The sequence below is a fragment of the Xiphophorus maculatus genome, chromosome 3 (genome assembly GCF_002775205.1).
Source record: "Xiphophorus maculatus strain JP 163 A chromosome 3, X_maculatus-5.0-male, whole genome shotgun sequence".
Lineage (NCBI taxonomy): Eukaryota > Metazoa > Chordata > Actinopteri > Cyprinodontiformes > Poeciliidae > Xiphophorus > Xiphophorus maculatus.
The window spans coordinates 24,949,148-24,975,493 of NC_036445.1; the positions used below are offsets into that span (position 1 = coordinate 24,949,148).

General features: G+C 41.6%; 1 protein-coding gene across 1 annotated transcript in view; it reads left to right on the forward strand.

Annotated features, from left to right (window-relative positions):
* znf407 (zinc finger protein 407) overlaps positions 1–26,346 on the forward strand; it is a 198,965-nt gene that overhangs the window by 16,220 nt on the left and 156,399 nt on the right. The gene's annotated exons all lie outside the window — the stretch shown is intronic.

Below are 26,346 nucleotides of genomic sequence, written 5' to 3' on the forward strand. Positions count from 1 at the left end.
TTATCTGTATTATAGCCTGCCTAGATTGTATTTGTCTCAGGTGAATTTAAAAGCCAACCCAGCGTGAGAGAGAAATGGAACCAACGGGTTTATGAACGTCAGAAAATAGTGTTCCTTTAATCCAGAGATGTCCCGATTTGATCACAGGTATCGATTTGGGTCCTGATCCGAGCTTTGTTAAATGAACTGAAACTGAGTCTCTGAAGAAACTCAAGTAATGATAATGTCTGCGAAATATGTTTCGTACATATTTGTTAAAACCGTCACCATGTCAATGACTGTAACATGGACAATCTGAGAAAATTTTGAGCTCCTCTACCTCCTCCCAGTGCCATTATTAACGTCTGAAGAAACCCGTCCCGATCAAAAACAACAAGCAGAGCCAGGAGGAGGGTCTTATTGCTGTCAATCAAACTTGTGTATATGGTTCTAAATGTGCTAATGACTAATCCGTAGGTTAAGCATTCAACCCACGGGCTAGTCACATGTGAACTGATGAAATTATATTAAATACGCAGTTTGAGATCTGTGAAATCTGCTTCAATTGTGAAAACAAGAAAACAGGAATTCCGAGGTTTCCTCAAAATATGTCAGGAGTCTTGTGAAGCGACTAGCTTTTACTTTAAGCTCATGACATTCGCCGACTGTGTCGTCGTCAGTGTTGTATAAAGTACTGAAAACTCAGAGTCAAGTAAAAGTACAAGTACCTCTCCAAAATACGACTTTGGTAAAAGTCGAAGTCACTGACTGAAATGTTACTTGAGTAAAAGTCTTAAAGTATCTGAAACTTCTTGTACTTAAGTATGGAAAGTACTGTAAAAATGGATGTACTCAAGTAATGTAATGAAAAGTACAAGTAAAGAGTAAAACAAGGCAAGTTTGAATGACATTTCTTATATTTTGGTAAACTTGTCAAATACTTAAAATAATGTACCCAACCAAGTGCAGGCAAAATGAAACCTGCTAATAAATTGTTCCAGTTCTAAAGAGTAGCACATGTTAATGGTTTGTGGTTTTGAACTCGCATGCCTTTCCTATATTCGTTGAATTCAGTCTAAATTGCTATCGCTATGGCTTCTGTCCCCCATTGAACTAGGGTGACCAGACGTCCTCTTTTTCCCGGACATGTCCTACTTTTCAGACCTAAAAAGATGTCCGGGGGGAATTTGAAAATTGTCCGGGATTTTGGTCAACTGCCTCAAACACATTACATAGCTTACAGTGCATTATAGGGCACGACGCTGCGTGTCACGTAATCCCTGAGCCGCGTCAGTGCGGGCAGCACTCTTCTCTGTTCGACCCTCCCCACCCACCCGCTGCAAGGTGTTCTGATTTCTAATTTCCCCAACACTGGGAGAAGCGAAACAGGTGTATCCTATTGGAGATGATGAACAAGCCCAGGCAAGCAGGCTACGGACTTTGTTCGGTAGCCTGCTTGCTACTTGCTAATCAGTAGGTGGGGTCAAAACACTTTGTTTCTCTCTCGCGCTTTTTTGTAACGAGTAACTAAACCACACATTGAAAATGTATCGGAGTAAAAGTACGCAATTAAGTTCGGAAATGTAGTGAAGTAAAAGTGAAAGTCATCAAAGATTTCCATACTCGAGGAAAGTATGAAGTACTCCAAACTATACTTAAGTAAAGTAGTGAAGTATTTGTACTTTGTTACTATACAACACTGGTCGTCGTGCTTTTACACGGCACTGATTTAAATGAAGTTTTGAGCTGGGAGTCTTTATCAGCAAATTCCTGTTCTCAAAGAACTCTGAACGGTGCAAAAATAATCCTCCTCCTCGTCATTATTTTAATCTGTTTAAAACCGCCAACAACAGAATTGAACTGATTAAGCTACGAAGTGAAACACTTGACATTATGTATGTCTGTGTGCACTTATTGCTTCGTGTCTGAATATCGGCAGTCCAAAAATAACATGAAAATGCGTAAATAATGTGGGATTCTTTATTATAAAAGAAAGGGGGGGAAAAAACAATCATCTGCATCAACTTTCCTCTCAGCATAAGGTGAGAGAGATTATTTAGCCAGCTGTACAAATAATCCTAATTGGAAGTTTATGTAGGTTACCACAAGGCTATAAATACCCAGTAGTTGAGGAGTACGGCTGTTCTGGCGGTACGCCGTACCCCCTGCATGTTGACCATATGTTGTGCTCAGCTCCCTCCATTCCCGTGATAGACCTCCTCACAGCTTTGCCATGTTCAAATAAACGTGTTAAGCTGTTTAACATGCAGCCGGGGAATAGAGTAAATTGTGGGATTTTCAACCTTTTTTTTTTTTTTTTTTTTCCTGAAGTTTCTGCAGGTGCATGTTCTCCGGGACGTACTCCACTAAAGCATACACGTCGGAAGAGAGCCGTTAGTTTCTCTCTGTGCGATTTTTAAATGTATTTTATTTTTTTGGGTGTGTGGGGGGGTGGGCGTGTGTGTGTGTGTGTGTGTAAACTGGTGTCATTCGGTCTGGTTGCAGGCAGATTTCTTTTTTATTTACTTATTTCTTTTTTATTTTTGTTCCTCCAAAGTTGAGCAGAGCAAATGTGTTTATTTGCTCCCGCTGATGTTCGCAAACATATTACAGCAGGAGCCAACAAGCTTTGCTTTAAACACAGCATCTCCTTTAATGAGAGGAGAGGCTCATGTTTCACAAGCCCTGAACATCCCCCCCCCACCCCCCAACACACACACGCACACACACCCCAACCACCAACACACATCTGAAAACCCGCTTCTCCCAAGTGCAGCAAACATGTTGGGCTTTGACCAAGCGTCTCGCTTTACAGCGCGTGCGCGCGCACACACACATGCGCGTACGACTGGAGCGGTTCTCCAATATGCTTTTAAATGGGACTACTAAATACAACCCCAGGTTTCACAAATCATGCGGCTGTAGGAGCCGCGTGCTGCCAGTGCCAGCCACCGGTGACAAATCGGCCCTGTGTGTGCTTTCAGGACTGACTGATCACCAGGCCATCCCTCGGCTTGACTAAAGAGCAGCAAACACAAAGAAACTCCCAGCAACAACCTCATTAAGGCCAGAGCCATACATACACATAACCCGGCCTTGCCTTTTTTTTTTTTGTTGTTAAATATTTTTCATCCCCCCAAAACTTTTCACACTTTGATACGTCCCTAATCTGAATGTAAAGCATGGTACTAATGCGTGGCAATGGATCAGGTGTAATGTGTGATGTTATTAGCCGTTTTGTTTTAGTTTTTTGGGGTGGGGGGTGACCCAGAAAAAGTGAGATCATAGTGAAGGGAATGAAGGCGTTTTACTTCAGGAAACTGATGTTTTTGGGAGAATTTTTAGGCGCAATCACACTTCATCATGTCAATTAACTCACCACTTTGTTTTTGGACTCCTTTTTTTTCCCCATGCAGTGTTGGTTTATGGTTTTCATTAATCATTGATAAACTTTCCTTTGCCTCCATAGCATTTATCGTCATTTTGTTTCAGCTCAGATCATTTCCTATCCCCTTTTCCCAAAGAAAAGGAGGGAGAACAATAACAACAACAACAAAAAAAAGATTTCTGCTCTTCCATTGATCGCCACGTCTTCCTTGTTAAACTTCCAGACTGGAGGATTACCTCGCCTCTGACTCTTTGAATGAACGGACGCGCGGCACCTCGGCTGTCCGCCTCGCTTTAGCAGCTGCCTGCCGCTGCTTTTCTCTTCCCGGGAACCTGGGGGGAGTTGTTGATAGTTAAAGATCATATTGTTTTGGCATTTAATTAAGAAATGCAAATGCAGGGCCAAGACAGATTAGAACCCCTGACCACGCTGCCAATCAAAGCTGATTACGGCAGTCGGCGTCCTGTTCGCCATTCACTTCACGGGCATTTGGCTGCCGTCTCATTGTTTCATTTGCTTCTCTCTGTTGTAGCCTGCAAAAGTATTCACATCCATTAAACTTTTCCACATCTGGAAATATAATTCTAATTCAGTTTCTGGAAGGAAATGGATACATTTTTAAAATACTGCACAAATAATAATAATAATAATAATAAAAACAAACCTATAAAGTTTAGCCAAGAGGCTCACTGTCACTCTGGAGGAGCTACATAGTTTCACAGTTGTGGAAGGAAAGAAAGAAAGAAAGAAACACATAGCCCGAAACAAACGGATGGAAAGGTTTGATCTTTTTGTGGAGAAAACGTAGGACTAAATGTTAGGAGGAAGGTGTACAAGTAATGTTAAGCAGAAAGCGTTTGCCTTGATTTTGCATGACAATGATGGCTGTCAAAATGAACTTTTCTAATCTTAATGGCCAATTTGTAAATTCAGATCTGAGCATGCCGAAAATGAATCACAAAACTCAGCTTATTGCTCCATGTATCGTCTCTTTAGTTGGCGTTTTTTATGCAGCTAGACAGAACCCTAACCCTGCAGCACTGATTAAAAGTGCGCTACAAAAAACCCGAAGAATAACAAGTATTGTTGATCTAGTTTTATGGTGCAAATATCTCAAAATAAGACAAAACCTAGCAAGATTCAGGAGTTTGTTTTGAATCAATAATTCCTTATTACCGATGAAAAAGTTCTACGTTTTCACTCACAGTCATATTTCTTTGATAATACATTTTTCCCATGTTGGATGTGAAATAATCTGCCAGTCGAATTAGTACTTCTCTCATCAATATTAGGAAATTATTGACTTAAAACAAGCTGCTGTATCTTGCTGAAAAGTCACTTGTAAGGCAGTTTTGTCTTGATTCAAGTTTAGTAAAACATTTGCACTAGAAACTAAACAAAAAAGTACTTGGTGAGATTTAGTTTTTTTTGTGATGTGAAAAATAAAGCAAATCTACTTGTAAGAAATAGTTCGGACAACAGGATCCGGGTACATATTAACATTTTTGAAACGCCAGAAAGTCATAGTTATCACTGTAAAAATAACTGTTTACCTAACCAGCCTGCATCTCTACAGCGAGATCATAAATGTAGAGGTGGTACGCTGACCTATCATATGTTGTAAGGATAACCACATACTGTGTGATGATGCGAGTCTCTTTAGAAGTGGCGCGAACGAGTGGAAAAGCATCAAAAAGCAGAGCGGCAGGAAAGAACCGCCTTGTCCCTGCAGAGGGTAGCTTAAAACTGGGAGACGCACGGATATCATCACACCTGAATATTAAACCTGTCCAGGAGAAAGTCTGAGGCTTCTCGTACTCCCGGGAAGAGCTACAACAGAATGGTTTTGATCGACTCCTATTCATGTGTTAAAATGGCCCAGTCAAAGTCTCAAGCTTAACTCTAGCTGAGAATCTGGGGTAAAATGTGAATACTGTTGCTTACAAATGCTCCGTCTAACCTGACTGAGCTTATAGAGAGAAACCCCATGAGGCTTGCACCTGTGTTAACTCTGGGAAATCGAAGGGGTGTGAATACTTTCCCATGGCCCTGAATGCTCTCGCTGTCCTACATATCTATCTGCTTACTTTTGTTTTTCTTTTTGAAAAGCCTTATTTGTCTTAATTTGCCTATAAAGAATTCTTTAGATCTAAAAAACCAGCAGAAAAACACAAATTGGCTGTTAGCATGCAAGATCAGATTCTTCAAATTTAATTGGTTAAGAGAAAAAGAAAAAGGATGGCAGAATCTTGCGTTTCCTCCTGGTGTTTTTTTTTTTTTTTTTTTTTTTTTGTCCACAGTGGGGCTTGGCTACTTAATGAGCCTCCTCTTCCTCTCCTCCATCATCTGGCAGAAAGGCCGTGGATTCAGCACTTCCAGCTCCCGCTCTCTTGTCCTCCCTAAAGATGCAGCGGACGTCCAGTGCTGTTGTAAGTGTTAAATTATGGATAAACAGTCTAAATGCTTTGAAGCATTGGTTTAATATCTCGGCTCGGGCCCCGGTAGCGGGAGCAGCATCCGCCTCGGACGCCGATTGTCCTCATGTGGATCGGCGTTTTATGATTATGGGTCACGAATCCCCCACCCCCCTTCTCTACTCTCCCGTTCCCCCGAGTGTCACTTGAGAAATTTGAACAACTGTTTAAAACCAACATCTTTCTGCCAACACACAAAAAAAAAGTTTCCCCCAAGCTACAAAAAAAGTTTTGTTCCTCTCCCTCTCCTTAACTTGGTGTTGCAGAGTGTGTGTGGGGGTGGGCGTGTGTGTATATATATATATATATATATATATATATATATATATATGTGTATATGTAGTGGTGATTTCATGTGTGTGTGATTTGACTGTTAACGGGCCGGGGCCGGCTCGTGTCAGGGGTTTTTATGTCGTGTGAGATTGTCTGGTTTGTTCCCAGAATAGCCCATCAGTTCCGCCCTGCGTGGCTCATCCGCTTGTAATGTGCCTTAATGCCCGGGCCCGTATGAGGAGCGTGAGGCCCCGGCGGTGACAGCGGAGGAGCATCTTAGCTTGCTGCTTATCCAGAGAAAGCCGTCACTTAACTCAGCCCCTCTATTGTCTGTCCACACACCCTCTCCGTCTCCTCCGCCGCCCCCACCCGACGTGATTCTCTATAATCCTCAAACAGATTCTGGTTAGAAGTCCCTGAGAACTATTTTTATGTGTTTTTTTTTTTTTTTCTTCGTTCCTTCTTTCCTCCTATTAAAACATTAATGGCTGTTGCAGATGAAGAGAGGGATCCCTATGAGGATGATTATAATGTCACTCCGCTGATCTCCTGCCGCCCCGAAATAATTGTACATCATCGCTTCATAACGTGTCAGAGGGACACGTTGGTGGCGTGCAATTAAAACCGCAGAATATAATACAGCAAATTACGGGCTGTCAGGCCTACGAACAACACACTCGGTATTTGAGTTACACTTAATCATCACGTACATTAGTGATTTCGCTAAGATCCCTTCAGCTCACCCCCCCCTCCCCCCTCGCCACCACCGCTCCTCCCTCCGCTCATGCAGCAGGACTGTGAAAGGAGCTGCTGCTTGCAGGCTGCTGAGGGATGGTGGAGTGATACCCCGGCTGTGCGTTTATGTTGCTGGTAGAGCTTTTTAAAGAGTCGCCCAAAGTTGGTTCTATAACACCTTCCATACGCTTATAAGCAGCGTTCCAGCTGTTTATAAGCTGGAACTCAGAAATTGTGGAGGGTGGCGGAGCACGCAGTAACTCGCAATCTGTCAAAAGTTTAAATGGGGGTCGATTTAAAAAAAAAAAAATTAAAAATACGCAAACGCAACTTTTACAAGACTTCTGGAAACGTGTGGAGTTTGATTTGAATGTTGTTTCAGCTTTAAGCCCGGATAACTATGTGAGTTTCAAGGTTATTATAATTAACTAAAACTAAACGAAATACCAAAAAGCTGAAATTGAGGAAACGTTTTTGTGAAGTGTAATAAAACAAAAATGTTAATTAATGGGCAAAAACAATAACTAACTGGAACCATATTGGGTGTTTTATGAGACTAAAACATACTGAAATGATTATAATTTCATTTGTTTTTGTGTTTGCGGATCTCCCTATTGGCCTTTTGAACTGACGTGAAGTTGATTGATTTATTTGTTTTGTTTTCCTTAGACTGCAGATTGTTTAGATTCCAAATAAAGTGTTATTATTGTTAAATAAAAAGGTTATCACTGATCACAAACTGTATTAAAGAATTTATGCTCAGTGTAAATCCAAAGTAACTCATATATATATATATATATATATATATATATATATATATATATATATATATATATATAATTAATCATTTTACTTTTGTATAACCATGTAAGTTGATTGAGAACAAATGTTCTTTTTAACAATAACCTGTTCAGTAAATACTAAAACATCATACTTTATTATACAAAAATGAGGAATCTTAGTTGATCTAGATACCAAACATCTAGTGCAATACTTCTTAACCGTGCTGTAGCTTTTGAACCTACCTTGTTGTGTGTTGTGTACAGATAATTAAACAAACCTTTTTACTTTTTACTCATTACACAATTGTCTGTAAAAGAAATAGAGTCCAGAGAAGTGTGAAAATTTAGTCAGCATCCTGTGGTAAAGATGCATGAAAGTTCTTAAAATAAATAAATCATCTTACGCTAAGTTTAAAAGAACATCAAGCTTTGACTGGAGAACATTTATTCACTTGAGGAAACGTATGCCTTTAAGAAAATGCTTAAAAAGAGAGAGAGAGAGAGAGAAAAAAAATCAAAATCACACTTTTCGGCACACATAACTTATTCTACAAGGTAAAAGTAACTGAAGGATCTTTAGTCGTTTATGCTTTACTTTTTCTTTTGATCATAACTGATAGACTTTAAATTAGTGATGAAAACAATGGGGGTTTTAAACCAAATTTACCAATGTGGGGTCAAAAAAAAAAAACCAAGGCAATATTTTATCATTTAATATATTAAGTGAGCCAAAGACGCACTTGTTTGAAGACAAAAACTGTGATCCTATCTCAAGACAGCTGAAGCTTCTTGAAAACATTCAAGGAGTTAAAACTTAAAAACTTTAATTTTTTAGCTCCTTGTTAAAGTAAAACTGTGATGGTAAAAAGGAAATTGGTCCAAGGAACCTACTGGTCACGTTTTTTGTGCTGGTGCTTCTTTAGTGTTTCTTTAGTTGCATATTGTGCAAAAACGTCCTTTGCCCTCCCCCACCTGTTGCTACGTTTTTGCCGCTGTGCATAGTGGCAAAAACACAAATTCTGAACTTTTCCCTCAGTCTCTGCTTTAAGACTTTTGCCATGAAGCAAAGAAGCATTGCTCAGCTAACAGAAGAGTTCCAGCAAGCACTTTTTTAAAGCTGTTATTGTTTTGAAACATACGCTTAAAGCAAGCTGTAAAAATTAGCATGTGCTTGAGTCTAATAAGCAGCTGCTTTCAGAAGAACCAGTGCCGTATTCTGTGTAAAAACAACTTTTGCTGCTAGGACAATTGCAAAATTGAGATGGCGTCTACTTTCCATGCTCGTTTAGGTCTCCTAGTGATAATTGTGGAGGGTGCCGGAGCACACAGTAACTCGCAATCTGTCAAAAGTTTAAATGGGGGTAGATAAAATAAAATAAAAAATACGCAAACGCAACTTTTACAAGAATTTCCCATCTATTTGCTTGATCTATCTCCCGTAATTTCTCTTCCTCAGACGCAGCACCTGGCACTTCCTGTCAGGAAGACAAATTAACGCTTGCAGCCTCCGAGACTTTAAGAGTCTCGGCGCTGGAGACGCGGTCCTTGTCAGTCAGCGCGGACCACCCTTCGCCAAAATAAACACATTTTGCTCTAATGCGTTTAACTAAATCTAGTGCGCCATTATGGGAAATGAAAGAAGTAACGGCAAAAGGTCATTTGGAAAATAATGCAGAGAGGCTGGTCTGGAAAGGTTAAGTATGTGACGGAGCAGCTCTGATGATAACGAGGGCTGCGCGTACGGCTCGGAGAGCTGTGCGTTCTGGTTTGACTCGGCGCCGCGATCGCTCTTTATGACCGAGACAGCTTTACAGCCCGTTCCCCCCTCCGCAACCACCACCACCACCACCACCCCTCCACCCTCCAACCACCACCACCATAACACGATAAAGCGCGGCATAATGGATTGGATGTGTTTAGTAGCCTTAGGCTGATGTTTGTAAAATTAATGCTTTTTGCAATAGAAACACACTCTAACCCGGGCACACTTGCTCACACGGAGAAAGGCAAAAGAGAAGGGAAAGAAATTCAGACAGCGCTGATGAATCAGTGCATTTCCACGGGCCCCGTGTTAACCTTTTATTTATTTATTTATTTTTTTACCTTGAAGCACAATCCCGAGACTTTTTACATATTCATAAGCTGTGCGCCCGTACAGGTAACTCTCAGCAGAAGAGACGGAAAATACATGGCTTCATTAGTTAAGTTTGTGTTGTAAAAGCTCAAAAGCGAACAGAAGAGGCAATGAGCGTTATTAAATTTGTGTCTCAAATTACGCCGCACGAGTACTTGAGGGAGATGGTCTTGCTTGCTCCGTCCGTCTCTGGTTGGGCAAAAGACTCTTTTGAAGAATCGGAATAGGACCCCACTCAGCATCTCTGAGCTCGAGAGACAAAAAGAGAACTCTCCGTCAGCATTTCAGTCCCATTAGGTTTTAATAACAGTCTCATATTCTGTCGCGGGCCCACAACGGGGGCCTGGGGGCTTCATAATCAAACCATTTTTCCTTTAATCAAAGACAAAGCAAAACAAACTCTCGGTCCAGACGCTAAGCGGCCAAATCAGTAGTAAAAATAAGGAGGCGATGCTGCGCGTTAGCTCGTAATGGTGTGTTTTACAGCTCTTGAGGACTGTTGAAGTTAAGAGGCCATTGTGTGAGCTGTGCATGACCAAAGTAATCACTCTACTTAAAGTAAACTTCTTTTGTTCCCAGCATATTTTTTAGCAAACGTGAGTGAAATTACTCTACATCCTCTACCGATGAAGGGAAGAAAGGCACACTTTCTTAAACCAGGTTAGTTATGAATAAGTCTTTGCTCTTATTGGCCGTTCCTATTTCGTCGCCTTAAAACTGCAAACTGTAATGTGTTCTTAAAGGATTTCATGTGATAGACTGCCATTTTGAAAGTTTTCAGCTTCCTACCCACAGAATGACAGTGTTATCCTACTTATGCATACATGTTTTACAAGCGGCATAATGAGAAGATACACATTTGAAAGCAGTGAGAGTGTTTTGTTGTACATAGAAATAGAAAATTTGATTAACCCAACCTCAAAATTGGCCAATTTTGTCTTAATTGACTCTAATTTCTGATTGGCAGGTCTGGTATCAAAATGTCTGGACAATACTCACCCCCATCCTTTTTCATTAATGTGTCAAAGCTACAAACTGTCACCATTTTTGGTCGTAACAAGCAGCATACATTGAACCCTTGCGGATTCAGCCATTTGTGTATTTTCCTGTAGAACGTGATTCCACATCATTTGTGAAATATTTGCCTATTCGAGGATTTTTTAGAGCGCATCTAAAATCTTTGAAAGGAAATGCATCCTACGAAGCGGAAACACCTTGGTGCGATGCTACTTGACATGCTATTGGCTGGTCTGTGTACAGTGCCAAGGAAAAATGGCGCCGATTGGTTGAACCCCTAAGTGTGGAAATAAGAAAGCCTGCAGATATTAGGTTCTGCTGTTGTCTTAAGATGGTTTCCACTGTATGTGTATGAATGCATATTCAGATATATTTTCTGTTTGAACTGTTGAAATAGGCATTTATACACGTCTTTAGAGGGCGTCTCAAGAATTTGTGGATTTTAGCTTTTCTCTAAAACTACAGTACATAGTCGTGTTGTAGTTTTAATAAAAAAATGGTAAAGGTTGGCAATGCATGCTTTAATGTAGAGATACATTTATAACTCCTTCACTTTCAGTTGAATTTAAAATTATAACTTCTGCCAGAGAACCTGTAGCTCCTTTATGTGATACACTTATGGAATAAACAAAGATGAAAAAGTGCAAGATTGTAGTCTGTAGCTCAGACACCAAAATGTATAAAATAAGTAAAATTGCTCACCAGTGCATCAATTATAGCAATCATATCCTTTTACTACTTGCATCTTATTTACTTTTCACTTCTGGTGATGATCTTTCCAACGGGGTCTTTACCTCAACTTTGGGCACCACTGTGGTAGAGAAACTCAAACAATGTTTTTACAAACAAAACATTCATTCATTCATATTGAGCCCCCTTCAATCTGATACCTACAATAAAATGCAGTGCACCCAGCTGCCTTCAGACGTTGTCTTATTTGTAGATAGAGTTTGGGTTTGTACCGCGACAAGATGTGTGAAAGTAAAAGGTAAAAGAATGCTTTACGAACGCACAAAGAAAATAAAGAGCGAGAGAGAGGGGAAGTTAATGAGTGATTAACAGCAGCAATTAAAAGATGAAGTGAGAGGCAGATGAAAAAAAGGCCTGTAATTAAAATATCAGTCCGCTCATTGTCAGAAGTGCGTGTGTCATCCATTGTGCTCTTATTAAAAAAGCCGGGCGGAGGTGGGGGGAAGGAACGCGCAGTGCTTAATTCCAGCAGCACCAAAGTGTCTGGTAATCTGCCCGTGGATGGGGCTCCCGCGAAGGGCCGTAACTCACATTTAAGTGTTGGGGCCGTGTCACGGCGGGTTCACAGTCGTGCATTTCCGTGTTGACACCCATCGGGGCAAGGGGATATTTGGCAGTCAGGAGTAATTTAACTTAATTAATGGGATGCATATTTGATGGAGGAATAAAATATCCCGGCTCAGCAAAGTGGAAAAGGCGAAAGATTTAGTGGGAGTTAAAGGTGGAGGGGAGAGTAATTTGTGCCTTCGGTTACCGGCTGCTTGAGAGACGAAGAGGGGAGAGAGCAAACGGAGACATGGGGGAGGGAGTCTGAGGGGGGCGGAAGGGGAGATGGATGGTTGACACAAAGCTGGGCTGATGTGTAGACGGGAATGGGCCTCCATTGAGAGGACCATCAGAGTGACAGTGCTTGATTTAATTGATATCCGGACTGAGCTCTTCCTCAACGCAAACAGACACATTACACTGGTTTGCAAACTTCTAGCCGAGCAGCCGACTGCCAAGGGCCTTTTTAATATTCATGAGAGGGCTTTTAAAAGTGTTCGCCGATGGTGTCCTCCCTCTGCTGCCACCACCGCCTGCTTTCCAACTTGTCTTTGCTACCAACACATACACACGCACACACGCATTACCTTCCACTCACACGCCAGACACGCAACATGCCGATTTCTCTCAGACAAACCCGTGGCCTGACGAAAAGCTGTCAAGCCACTCTTAATCTCCCCTGGCACTTTTTAATTGACTTCCTGTAGGTATAGATTATATTCATGCCGAGTCTACCGCCGGGTTGTTTGATACCGTCCCAGAGACTGGCATCCGGGTTGCTTGTAGCTCACCGAGGGTGACGCCGCTATCTCCGTCTCTGTCTCGGCCCCTCTTTCTCCTCCTCCATCTCTCTCATTGTGATTGCCAGACTTATTTGGGCAACAGGGGAGAGGTAAAACACTATCACTCATTGCCATCATCATAATTGAGCTGATGTACCTGCTGGGAGTGATGGGGAAATTCTGGCTTGGGCATAGGGAATGCTGCTCGCATCTGACCCAGGCTGTTAGTAGCACGAGGGCCCCGGCACACGGGGCAAGTTCTGGCCTTCTGCTCGGAGCTGGATGGCAGCCAGCTTGCGCTGTCCGATCAACGTGATGGATTTGTTGTAGTTGCCTTGATTATGTGCTGCATTTATTTGTACGATTGTGTCGCGTCTGCCCCTTGAGATGTTCCACGTCTTGTTACGTTGCAGCCGCAAATGTCGTTGGATTTTATTGTGATTTTATGTCGTAGTCCAACACTAAGTAGTGCATAATTGAGAAGTGGGAGTAGACTTTACAACACAATCATTACAAAATGCTTAGTGTAAAGTACCAAACAAAACTAGTTAATAAGTAAGAAAAGCTGCATTCGAAACTGAAGACAGGAAGCTAATCAGAATTGGACCACAGATCAGACCAATAGAAAAAAAGTTTAATTTGTTGAACCACCTTACCATTCAGGCTTTAGGTGGAAGTATCTACCAGTTTTATGCATCTGCAAACTGAAAGTTTGCCCTTTTTTCTATGAAAAAGGCCAAAGCTCATTCGGATCAGATGGAGAGCATTTTTGAACATCTATGTTCAAGTCTCACTGCTGATTCTCAATTGGATTTAACTGTGAACTTTGACTGGGCTATTCTAGCATGTGAATCTTCTTTGCTCTAAACAAATCCATTGTAGCTCTATCTTTATGTTGAGGGTTTTTCTTAAGGCAGCTGGCTGTGTTATATTTTAATCAACGTTATCAGAACATAATGGACTGAACGCAAATGGACCTTACGCTTTTACAATTTTATTTCTATCAAGCAAACGTAGCTCCATGGATCATTTTCTTTCCACATAAAAATTTTTACACGACTCTGTAAGTGTTTGTCACATAAACCCCAGTAAAATCTACTGAAATGTGTGTCTTTAATGTGACAAATTGTTATCAGGTGAAGAAAGCCATTAAATCTGTTAAAGCAGTTTCGCTGGATCTCAAATAATTATCTGTGGCGTATGATTATAATAATTAAAATGAGTTTTTTGTTTTTTGAAGCACACAAGAATCATTTTATGGATGAACTTGATCTCTTTTATATCTTTGTTTTTCTTCTTCAAAATGGCAAAACTTTCTAGCAGGTCTTATGAATGTGCCGTTTGAAGTTTTTTTTTGGGTCTATTGCAATTGTGACATTTTGAAGTTATGAAATACGAGCACAAACTGTCGTCTGTCAAAGGCTCCAATCCAAAAACCACTATGTTTTGGATTCAGGCAGCTCAAGGCAATCGACGCGCCAAACTCCACTCTCACTTTATGTATCACATGTTGCCTGGCCCACACACAGCAGGCACAGTAGCGCACAGGTCCCCCGCCTACACACCGTCGACTATTTACACGTTTGTCGGATGAACACTAACTTGGTTTCAGAGTTGGAATAAAAGCCAGCTGATGCTACAATGGCATTTAAATCATGGTTTTATCTCTGTTTGAATTTGTGATTCCCATTTTTGGCGAAAATATGCCACCAGATAGACAAGAGCACTGTAATCAGCTGCTTGTTTCCCTGGGTCATTTCCCGCCACAGGTCAACTGCACACATCGGTGCTTAATCTCTCGCAGTAGCTGTTTTTTTTTTTTTTTTATAGTTTGAGTTACCTTGCTTCCTAATTTTGGCCCTCGTTCAGTGTTGGCCATTATTCGGTGGCTTAATATCACTGGATCCCCATGATTCTCCCATTTATGAAGCGATATTGACCATCGTCTTATGCGAAACAGATAATAAGCCGTGATGAATGGCTGACATTAGTGATGAAATTACATCAACCTTAACAGGCTATTGTATTAACACACCTTGCCGATTCCACTCCTCCCCACCGCCCATTTAATTGATTAATTGCTGACGGGGATGGATGAGGGGCCGGTTGGTACTGGATCGGTGGGGCTGATTGCTAGTCAACCGTAAACAAGGAGTGGCCACAGCGGGCCCTCAAGGGCAATATTCATGCTCCCCAACCTTATGGTGATTCCTTATCCAGCCGTGACAAGAGGAAAAATATTTGACCATAAAAAGGCTGGTATAAACCGGGCTGACATATATAAAGCCCCTCTCTGTTTTTCTTTCCCTCCCTCCCGCCTGGCCTGTTCCTCGTCTCCTTTAGTGCTCAGCGCACCCGTCGGACTCCGAAATCACCCGACCTCGTCTGTGCGCACTATCCAGAGTCCCTCAGGTAACCCCTGAACATCTCCAGCTTTAAATATGAGCAAATAATGGCAGCGTGAGTGATGCCGCCCGCGTCCTTGACTGGGATCCTTGGTGTGCCGTAGCCACTCCTCAATGTCTCGGAGCCTTGTGGGACGCATAAAACACCCTGATAGCAAAAAATCCCGAAGCCTGACTGAGGCATCTGTTGGAAGGATGCGAGCCCACCCAGAGCAAGCGAAGGGTGTGGGCTCGCATAATCCTTGCTCTGCTTTGAGTTTGATGACGGGGACACTCTGTCCTCTTTAATGTGTTTACGTTTCAGAAGTGGCGCAACAAAGTCATTAAAGCGCAGCGCCACACATCGCAGGTTCTTTCCGTCTTTCCAGCCTGGTTTGTGGCCCCAGTAAATAATGCCGTGTTTACATCCGACAAGGCTAGGGGTCGGTGTATTGCTGCTGGCGCTTAAAGGCACACGACTATTCTGAACCATCCAATAGAGGCAGAGGGGGGTTAAATTTCATTGTGCAACCAATATGAAAAAGGGGGTAAGTTTCTACTCAGGCCTCCCCGACTGTCAAGACAGGAGAACATGCGATTGTAACAAGTCTGAGACCCTTCTGTCGTTCGCGGCGCCTCTGCTCTGTCCGACGCAGCCCCACGTTAACCTCTGTTCCGATGAGGCCCTGCAGGCAGAGGCGTATAGGTCTGAACCCCCGCAGCCAGCCGTGAAAACGCCGACACATCGATTACCCCACAAGAAAAAAAAAAAAGAAGACGAAGAAAAAAAAAAAGCAGCGCTTGATGAGTTGGAACGCACAGCTCGAACATGAAGAAGATGCATTTATTCACTTATTCTGTTTATTCAGCAAAACAAACACGAGGTCAGGATTATGCTGCAACACCGACAGCCTGTTGTCTGTTAGAGTTAAATTTCAAATTAACCGGTTCACTCTGCCCACTTTTATGGTCATTTCAAAGCATGCACGCTGTCCTCCCCCCCATCCCAATGAGATAGCCGGCCGTGTTTTCTCCAAGTCTTCTCTGGAGCTCAAAGAAGCACTCACTTGTGGGTTGCACTCTCTCTGCTGAACATTAGATGGCGCCATTCAACTTGGTTGAAAGCCCGAGCACCGGGCTCTTTTGCAAAATGTGACTGCCTGCTGTGTGGTGCATGTAGATGTCTAGCACAGATGAAATATAGTTAAGATTCAGTTTGTTCTGTTGAGAGTTGAGTTTGGATTGTCAACTTTATTTGTATGTGAAGGTTAAAGTTAAATAAGATTGCACTAGAGCAGGTTTTTGGTATAAATCTGCAACAACCGGACCTGTTTGATAAAAATGAACCTATTGATTATTATTTATAATACTTGTGTTTTGCTTTGATCTGATCAAAGAAATTCTTACCTTTGGTCACAAATTCTAAGTAGGATATTTCCTTTGACATGGCGGACTGCTGATAAATGTTAGATCAGAGGAAAATGAGCCAAGTTGGAGGTTGGGCTAGTCAGTGGCAGGTCAGACGGCGTGATCAGGGGAGTGGGGGACAGAGGAGGGTGGTGGTGTTCCTGCCGGTGCTGCTTTAACTAGGACAAGGCTCTCTATAGCAGCGGAGCTCAGGGGCCGATCAGCAGGTCTCAGGAGAGGCTCCCTACACCGCCGTCTCACCAGGGCCTGTCACGGGGGAGCTGACGCTGGGGCTGGCTGGCTGGCTGGATGTGGAGCTTCTGCGATGATGATGATGATGGTATTGGTAGTGGGTGGGTGCGGGGTGACATGCCGAGAGGGCAATTATAGCAAGGACAAAGACTACACAGTGATAAGTCCCCACAGCAGCCCTAATGAAGAGAGCAGGTTAGCCTGTTAAGAGGAGCGGGAAAAGGGGGGTTGGGGAAGCGAGCACGGCCTCGGCGCGTGCGCGTTTGTTTGCTACTGAATACGTTTTGCGCGCGTTTAACCTACCCGAGGAGGATACGCTTCCAGAGGTCAGCTTGCTCACCGTCCCTCGCTAACCTCACTAACTGACGCCTCTTCCCGAGACGCCGTTTTTTTCTCTCTCTCTCTTTTTTTTTTTCTTTCCTCCTCGTGGAGCAAACGCAAACAACAACACGAGACTGGAAACCAGTCCCATCTGTAGGGAATTCTGTTCCTGTGGCTCTGCGAGGAGCTATGAGGGGAAGTCCCGGTGCAAGCTATTAATGAAACAAAACGTTTAAAATAAGCACGCCTCCGCCAGATAATTGTTTCGCCTTAGTGGATCTGAAAATGTGTTTTTATTATAAAGTGTAATTATAATTTTTTTTATGGCAACACAAAAACTTAAGAAATTCCTCGCATCATTTCCTGATTTTTTTTTTTCATAAACGGAAATAAATGAGCTTGATTCGATTGAAAAAAAACACACACACACTCACACAAAAGGTGAGCAGAAAAAGGTGGGAACTTTACATTTTTCAGTAACTGGTGCGATTATAACCAGGCCCCCAATACTTCACCACTTTTCATCTGCTTTTCTTGTTTTCTTTGACTTTCTCGTTTTTTTTTTTGTTTTGTTTTGTTTTTTTGGGGGGGTTGTGGGGCTTGCGGAGAGGAAAGATGGTGTGTACCTGATACTGCTGTGTTGGCACACCAGTCTGGGATCTGATAAGGGAGCCCCGTGGAGCGGCACTTATTCAAATCAGTGCATGTTCACAGTGAATGGGGAGCAGGTAGAGGCAATAAGATACAAGGCGATAACCTTTCTGGAGAGGCAGAGGGAACAGCTTTACACCCCGTTTCACAGCTGCATAGGATGAGGGATTTTCAGCTCAGTCTAATTGATTAGCTTTATGTAGAGTTCAATGCTAAAAAAAAACAACAAAAGGCTTTTTTTTTTTTTTGTTAAAGTTTAAACAGTTTTCTAATATGTTAGGCTGTTTTACCCTCCCGATCTTTAGCTGCTTTGTGCATTAATCAGCTCTCAACCTCTGCATTTACTGCTTAGAAGTTGTAGCGCAAGTGGGGTGTGTGTAAATATGTAACTCCCTGTTTCTATTAAACACACATTTAAATTTAACACCACCCATTTATTATTTTTTTTAGCATCCCCCACCTCCCTCCAAACTCAGTCTCTGATAAAAAGCAGAAGCGTACGCAGCATCGGGGTGGGCCTGGAGAAGTTAAAAAAAAATAACTATCAGTGTTTATGACACAAACACTGACATGCACACACACATTACATGAAATCAATTAAGTTTAATAACTCTGATCCGCAGTGATCAGTTTTAGAGCGGCTGTGCAGAAGTCTGAGGCGAGGCTCTAAGCTTAATTGCGGCGCTCGGTGGTGGTGTGCCTGGCGTTCTCGAGGGGTGATGGGGTAGAGGAGTGGGGTGGGCGGAGGAACATATGTTGCTTGAGCCTAACACACGACTCAGCAGTGATGGTTAGATGTTTGGCTGGGATGCAAACTTCGAAGGCCTCGGCCATAATGTGTTTGGCTTAGACGTGCGGACCTGGTCTTTAAAATCGCACTGCTTTGGGGGGGGGTAAAAAATAAATAAAAATAACAGTGCTGCAATAGTGTTTCTGATCACGCAACTAATGAAAAAAAAAAGTTTTAGATTTATCACTTTAATAAATGATCCATCTTTAACAAATTTGTTGTAAATTTACAACTTTGTTTCTTTTTGCTACAAGCAAAAAGCCGGAAAGTAATTCTTTAAAATTTTTTCTTCTTCTTTTTTTTCTTTGTGGTTATTTTGTGAAAATCTATTTTCAAATTTATATTTTATGCATTAAAAAAAAAAGGCCATACCTCAACACACACTAGGAGAGGCTGGCTGTATTAATGGGTTTTAGATTTAGCAGAATACTGACATCAAGTACAATAAGACTAATAATATATATGGAGGGCTATTGGGCAGCTCATTACTGTCAGGGGTCTAATGTGCAACCTCCGTATTTCTTCTAAGTAGCCCACCAAGAGAACAAGATAATGAAACACCCAACCCCCCTGCACCCGCTCCCCCATTTGCAACCAAACATCAGTAATCTAATATATTAGTCGCCCGTGCTCCTTTATGCGTGAGCAATTATTCTACAAAAAAGTTTCCACGCCGCAGCGAGGCGACGAAGGGAGAGGGACCGCGGACACGTTTGACGGCTGCATGGCGACGCTGATAGGCCAAACGGCGGTGGGAAGCTGCCACTTTTAATCACGCGGGAGGGCGACAGCTTTCATAAGAGCACGCGGCGACTCTGACTGCTCTAATAAGGAGAGGTGACAGAGAAAAAAACTTTGTGCGTTAGTGGCAAAACAGAGACATGGGGTAAGGAGGGTAGGCGTGGGGATGGACGGGGGGGGGGGGGTCATTTTTTTATTTTATTTATTTTTTCCTAGTTCAGGTTGAGCATAACAGTCGAATTTCACTATCTGAGACTGGATTTGTGGTGAAAGAATGTCAGCATTAATAAAGGGCTTTGGGGACAAGGTCACGCGGGTGCCTGTGCAGCAGAACACCTCGAGTCTGTTTGTTTCTTTAGAGACGGGCAGAACATGCTAAAACGTCTCCGTGTGCGTAAGGTAACCGACCGGGACACCTCCCCACCCCACCCGCGGCCTCATCCCCTCCGTCAATGTCTTATCGTAAAGTCTAATTTATGATTCCCCCCTCCCCCCTTTCTCCCTTTTTTTTTTTTTTTAGATTCAAAGACAATCTGGGCTTTGCTTTAGACAAAAAAAAAAAAAAGAAGCGAAAAGGAATGATGCTTTGAGGATATAATTAAAGATATCGTTCAAAGAACAACTTTTTGCATATTTGAATTATTACTGTCGTTAAAAACCACACAAAATATGGAAATATGATTGCCGGAAGCACATAAATCAATGATCAGCAAGGCCTCAGAGCCCAATAAATATGGGGAGTTAAATACTTTAAAATGCAAATCACATCTAAAATTTGCATATGGGTGAATTTAAAGGAAGTGTGCTTCCTTAAGACCCTCTGAGGTAGAAACTAGTGGAGCTGGAGGGGCTTCAGGGAGGGGTTGTGGAGGACACAGACAGACAGGCCAGTGTGGTAGATTTTATATTTATATATATATATTGTGTGTTTTATTCCCATTGTCATTGGTCAAGTTGTTGGATCGCTCTCGATGATAGCAGCTGAAGTGGGCTGACAGACATGACTGCATTGCTTTTTGTGGATCCAGAAAGTGCCTTAAGTGATCTGAATAATTAGGAGTTAATTATTCTTCATCCATCTAAATCAGAAAAGGACAGATATGGGAGTGGAATTATAATTTTAGCCTGACGCTCCGTCTCGTCCTAATGTGGTAAACTAAAGTGACTGTGAATAATACCTACTGACCTTCGAGTAATTACGCCTCGCTTGGCAATTTGCTTGCTGTTGCTAATTGAGGGTATTGATTCAGTGATATTCATATTAAAAATACATATGTTTTATGGCTGGGATTCTTTTTTTTTTTTTTTACTTCTGGTTGTGTTTAATGTATTATTAATCCTTATTATTATCTTATTTTTTTGAAAGCGTAATTAGGAGACAGGATATGCAGCACTTGAGGGTTGGAGGAGAGTTTCTTTGTCCTAATCACCGTTGCAGGTAGTTTATGTTTTGCAAAACTTTCTGCTGAAACTGCAAAGCCTTTCAAAAGTTTTCATACCCGTTGCGTCTTTTGTTTTTCGGAAGGAAAATGCTGCGTCTTTGTTTTTGTGTGTGTGTTTTTTTTTTTTATTAAGAACAATTTTATGCACTGCATTTCAATCTGATAATCCTAAATAAAAATGCGTCAGAAGTCTTAAAGAGTTTCCCCTTTTTATAAAAAAAAGCCCAGTCTGTCTTAGTAGCATAGTGGAAAAAAGAAAAGCTTTATTGACAGAACATCTAATTTAAAGTTGGGTCATGAGAGCAGACATGTGGGATTGGAGGGTTCTGATCACATAAAGTAAACATGTGCATGCAAAATGCTAAGTGTTGCATTAAATTACAACTACACATCAGTCTGAGCGTTCCGGTCCTTACTATCAAACACAGTAGCGGCAGCATTTTGCTGTGGGGATGCTTGTCTTCACCTGGGGCCGATTCTGCAGAGCATTCCTGGAGTAAAACCTGAAAAAATATGGTTTTGCCATATTCCATTGAAAACTATATCTAACTTTGCAATGTTTTTATTTATTTATTTTTTTACAAATAAAGTTATGTAAAATATGTATTTAGCCCTTTTACTTTGATACCAAGTAATTAAAATTCATCAGAAATCTCCAGAAGTACTCGAAGGAGTCACTACTGTTGATCTGTGTGTAATGTAACCTCAGTATAAAGTATAAGTACCGCTGTTCGGTGCAGGCTCTGAGGTTTGTTAAAGCATTCTAGGTTTTTATTTTAAATCATACAATTATAAATATGTATTATAAAAATGCAAGATGGTCAAGTTTCTCATATAAGCAAAGATCCTAGGAGCTCTGCATAAACTCCCCCTCTGTTTTTTTTTTTTTTTTCATTTATTTTTCATCCCCTCCCCCCCCCATCAGACATTTAAAGATTCTCTGGTGGCTCCACCGGATCAATGGACATGATGTCTCCTTGTGCATTAACACTTAGGTTAGACTGTTAGGTTAGAAACCTGCCCTGCACCCGCCTGCAAAAAAAAATAAAAAATCAATTTCCCCTTTGGAGTCAGAGGGGTGGTCTGCTAGTTCCGAAAGCATACCTTTACCAATATTTCTGTGGGTGTGTGTGTGTGAAGAGTGTGGGGGCGGCCCAGGGACTGTCACTCGTGAGCTTCAGTACACGCGGACGTCCTTCCTGTGGCGCCTGCAGGTATTGACCAGAGCCGAGGACGAGGTGACTTCCTTCAAACACATCTCGGCCCCGTAATATTTTAAGCCCAGCGGTTCTCCGATGGCATCTAGCAAGCCTCATAAAAACCCAGATAGGGATCGATGCCACTGGATTTAGGCACTTACCCCTGCTAAAACCGGTAAACTCATTTGTCTCTCCGGAGCGAGCGTTGCCTCCGTTGTTAGAGGAGACACTTTTAAAAGAATCCCCCTGAATTAAGATAATGTGACTGTCTGGTGTGTGATCAGGCAGGCTCAACCGAAAGGACAAGCAGCTTTAGCTCTTTTATTAGCTCCGTGTTTAAGGGGCCATACATGTTTTGACGGAGTCCAACTCTCTTTATGTTATTTCTGTCATGCTGATTAGTGTGCCGGAGAACACCCGCGCTGCTCACGCAGCCCCTACTCACACATGTGTGCGTTTCTGCATGCATGTGTGTGTATGTGTGTGTGTTGAGCAATGCCGGCTCTAAATGAGATGGACCAAAGTGCTATAGCCCCGCTGCTCCGCTGGTTCAAGCCTGGACACAGATTCTTGGTGAAAGACTCAATGGATGCCGTGAAATCGTATTTGCGGTACAGCTAATGGCATGGGACTGGTTCTGCTGGAATGTTCCTCAGAGCGAGAAAACACGTCATTCTGCTGTGATGCGCTCTGACCATCCACACTTTGCCATGCGCGGACCTCGTGCTGCATGTACGGCGCACCCAAATCCATGCCAACTTGCAGAAAAAACCACTTCATTATTTCCTATGATGGGGCATTAGTGCCGTACTAAGACAAAATAAAAATGAAACATTACAAGAATAAAGTCACAGTATTACAAGACAAATGTCGTACAAGAAAAAAAATTGCAATAATATGAGGTTAAAGTCAGTATTTTTCAAAATTAAAGTCATAGTATGGGAGAATAAAGTCAGAATGTTACAAGAAAAAAGTCGTACGAGAATAAAGTTGAAATAACGCGAGAATAATGTCATAATACTATGAGAATAAAATTTAAATAAAACTAGAATAGTATATTTTAAAAATAAAATCATAATGTCAGATTAAAGTTGTAATATTGTGACTTTATTCTTGTCTTACTACTACTTTACTCTCATAGTATTATGACTTTATTCTCTGAATTTTATTTATTTTTTATTTTCTTAGCAGTGTCCCTCATACTCTGTCGTAACTTCTAGGAAATTATAGAAGAAATTCTCATTTAAAATATGCAGGGTTTTTGTGTGCGTGTGTGTGTTTTCACCAGAACGCATAAGGTGCGTGCCGAACACTCGGGGAAGAGAGCACCTCCGAGTCTTTAGAGGGGCCGCTAAAGGTGGCGGCGTCTGGAGAAAGTAGGACAAACTGACACCTTCAGTGGAGAGGAGAGAAAAACACAGTAAAGACAAAGGGAGGGAAGAAAGAGAGGCGATTTGATGAGTCAGAAAACAGTAAAACCGCCCATAGTTCAAACAAATCTCGCTTTGCTTTTTTTCTCTCCCTTCTTTTTAAAACACCCCTTCATAAGGAAAAAAAAAATCTACAAAGGGCCTTCCATCCGTAGGAGCTACTCTGCCGTGGGTGTCGCCGACTGCTGCTGCTGCTGCTGGTGGTAATTAGGCGTCACAACACTTAAGCCGGGCGTCTGGCGCAGTGCTGGATTCCTCCTGACATGACGGAGGGATGGAGGAGTTGTTCAGTTCTGCACTTTCTTCTGCTCTGCTGGTCATCTGTCCTCTTCCGGGCCCATCCAGCCTAAACAGCCCAACCAACACACACATATTTACAAAAAAAAACAAAAAACAGGCACGCACGCTGTGTGACCCCCCCACACCTCCCACCCCTTACACCCCACTTCCAACCCCCACTAGTACCCTCAGGCAGAGGAGGGAATCAGTGTGTTGGAGGGAGAGATATCAAAGCCCTGGAGGAGTTAGGATAGGGCTATGATGGGTGTGTGTGTGTGTGTGTTTGTGTTTGTGTGGCCGAGGTTGGATGATGGCGGATGGGGTGGTGGTCAATACTTGAACCTCTGAGTCACCGGCTGTTCAGACGATATAGATCAATATGAGGTGAAGCCACATATATTTTACTAATTACTGCAATAATTAAAAAGGTCTTTTGTGATTAAAATAAAATCAGTGCATAGTCAATTTTTTCTTTTTTTTTAAGCTAAGCGCATCTAGACACAGTGGACTAATCCTGTTTCAGCCTTGTTGCTCCCTTGTCATAAAATCATTTGACGAAATGAGATTAGCAAAGGGAAGCCTTTTATTCTGTCTTTCTTTATAGGTCAGCGCCGTAGAGACCGGTGGGAGAAGTTCTGGGTTATTATCACAACCTTCAGAGGGAATAATTTCACCTTAATCGCTTCGAGTGGTTTACTTCAATTGAAAGGGAAGTTAAAGTGTGATGGAACGGCACTTTGGTTTCGATTGGTACGGGCTGATTTCTGGCTTCACTGAGTTTCAGGAAGTTTTACTGTAACGTCTTGCTGGGACAGAGTTGGAAATTTGACCCAGTGTAGAGCATAATTATAAGAGTAATCGGAATCTTGGCCCTTCTCAGGAACAAATGAGTCAAACTTCAGGTCTCGAATACCTAGATATTAAATGTATGTGATAATAAAATCAGTCGATGTGTTTTCACATTCAAAGAAAGAAAAAAATTATCGTCCATAAAGTACCACAACTCTTCGAATTGTCGAGTAAAACTTGTGATCTTGGTTTCTCTCGAGGGTGAGACCCCAAGCCAGTGACAGACATTCAAGAAGAAGATAAACTAAGGAAATTGTAGTAATATAAGTAGAGAACAGCACAACCGAGATTGTTTGTTTCTGTTTCTCTGCTTTATATTAATTTTAGTGACACTAAAAACCATATTGTCTCTTAATATGTATTGGTAAGCAAATGCTCTGCATTACCTGCCTGCTGCTGACAGTTGTCAGTCAGCTGTTTAAGATGGCTAACAATATTATTTCCTCTACTTTCCTTCTTCAATTCTTAAAGACCTCATTAAAATAAAACAGCAGTTTTTTTTCCTTCTTTGCTGCCCAAAAGACCACAGGTGATGTTTAACTACATAGAAACACCACCTTTCTTAGGGCAAGACGTTTCAGAAATTAACATTTGGAGATTTACTGCGTTGGAAGAACGTAATTGATTCTGCTCAATCATGAGTTTGGAATTTGTAAACGTTGCTGGTGTTTATTTAATATTTCGGTGTCACTATTTGTGTTATTGGCTCTCTTTGTTTCAAAATATGCTCACAAAACAGATTTTAAATCGATTTTGTAAGCAAATAAATCAGCTTAACAGAGACTCTACAGAACAAATGAGCGCCAACACACTGAGCTGTGTGTTTTTATTTCTTATGTTTAGGATAAGAAATGTTCCTCTAAATGTTCCTTTAAAGTAAAATGCAAAGCTTATCAAGATTATAACTATAAAGATATCTGTAATACTTCAGCATCAGTAGTAATGGTAGTTGCATTGCTATTTTAAAACAGTTAAATTATATGCTAACTTTTATTTATTTTTATTTTTTTTTATGTTTTTACTTTTAGGGCATTTTCAATTGAGTGAACTTGTGATATTTCTGCTCAAACTTATGACATTTAATACACATACTCCTTTACTCTGATGCCTCTAAATAAAATCCTTCAGACGTATTGAGAAGTCACCTCAATCAAAGGGACTCAGTGGAATCCATCTGTGTGTTATTTATTATCAGTATCAATGAGGTTCGTTAGAAAACATTTATTTCATTCATTCAGTAATTGTGACAAAGTTCCAATATGGAAAGTAGACAACCATCTGTTCCACACTTTATGTATTTATCCTTATATATTTTTCTATGTTTTGATTTTATTGTTAATTTTTCGAAAAACAATCTCATTGGTGCTCCATATATCTGCACGAAAGAAATAATATGGCCGGCTACTGTTTTTGTACTTGCAATAATCTGTCATTTGGCTCTTAATGCTACGTACACTAGTTCTCTCAACAAAAGGTTTGATTGAATAATGAAAAAGTCATGGGGGCTAACAGAAACTTGCTGTGGCAGGAAATTCAGAGTTTGCATGGCGTGCCGAGCGCAGTGCCAGGCTACGAGAGAGAGAGAGAGAGAGAGAAGGAGAGACATGCTGCTTTTATATCCCCCAAGCCACGTCCGCTGAAGACTTCTGTTTTTACACAGGTAGGCAGTTTGGGGACTATATCTGTAAGAAAATGAGTGGTGAGAAAAAAAAAGAAGAAGAAGACTGGAGGAATCAAAGGA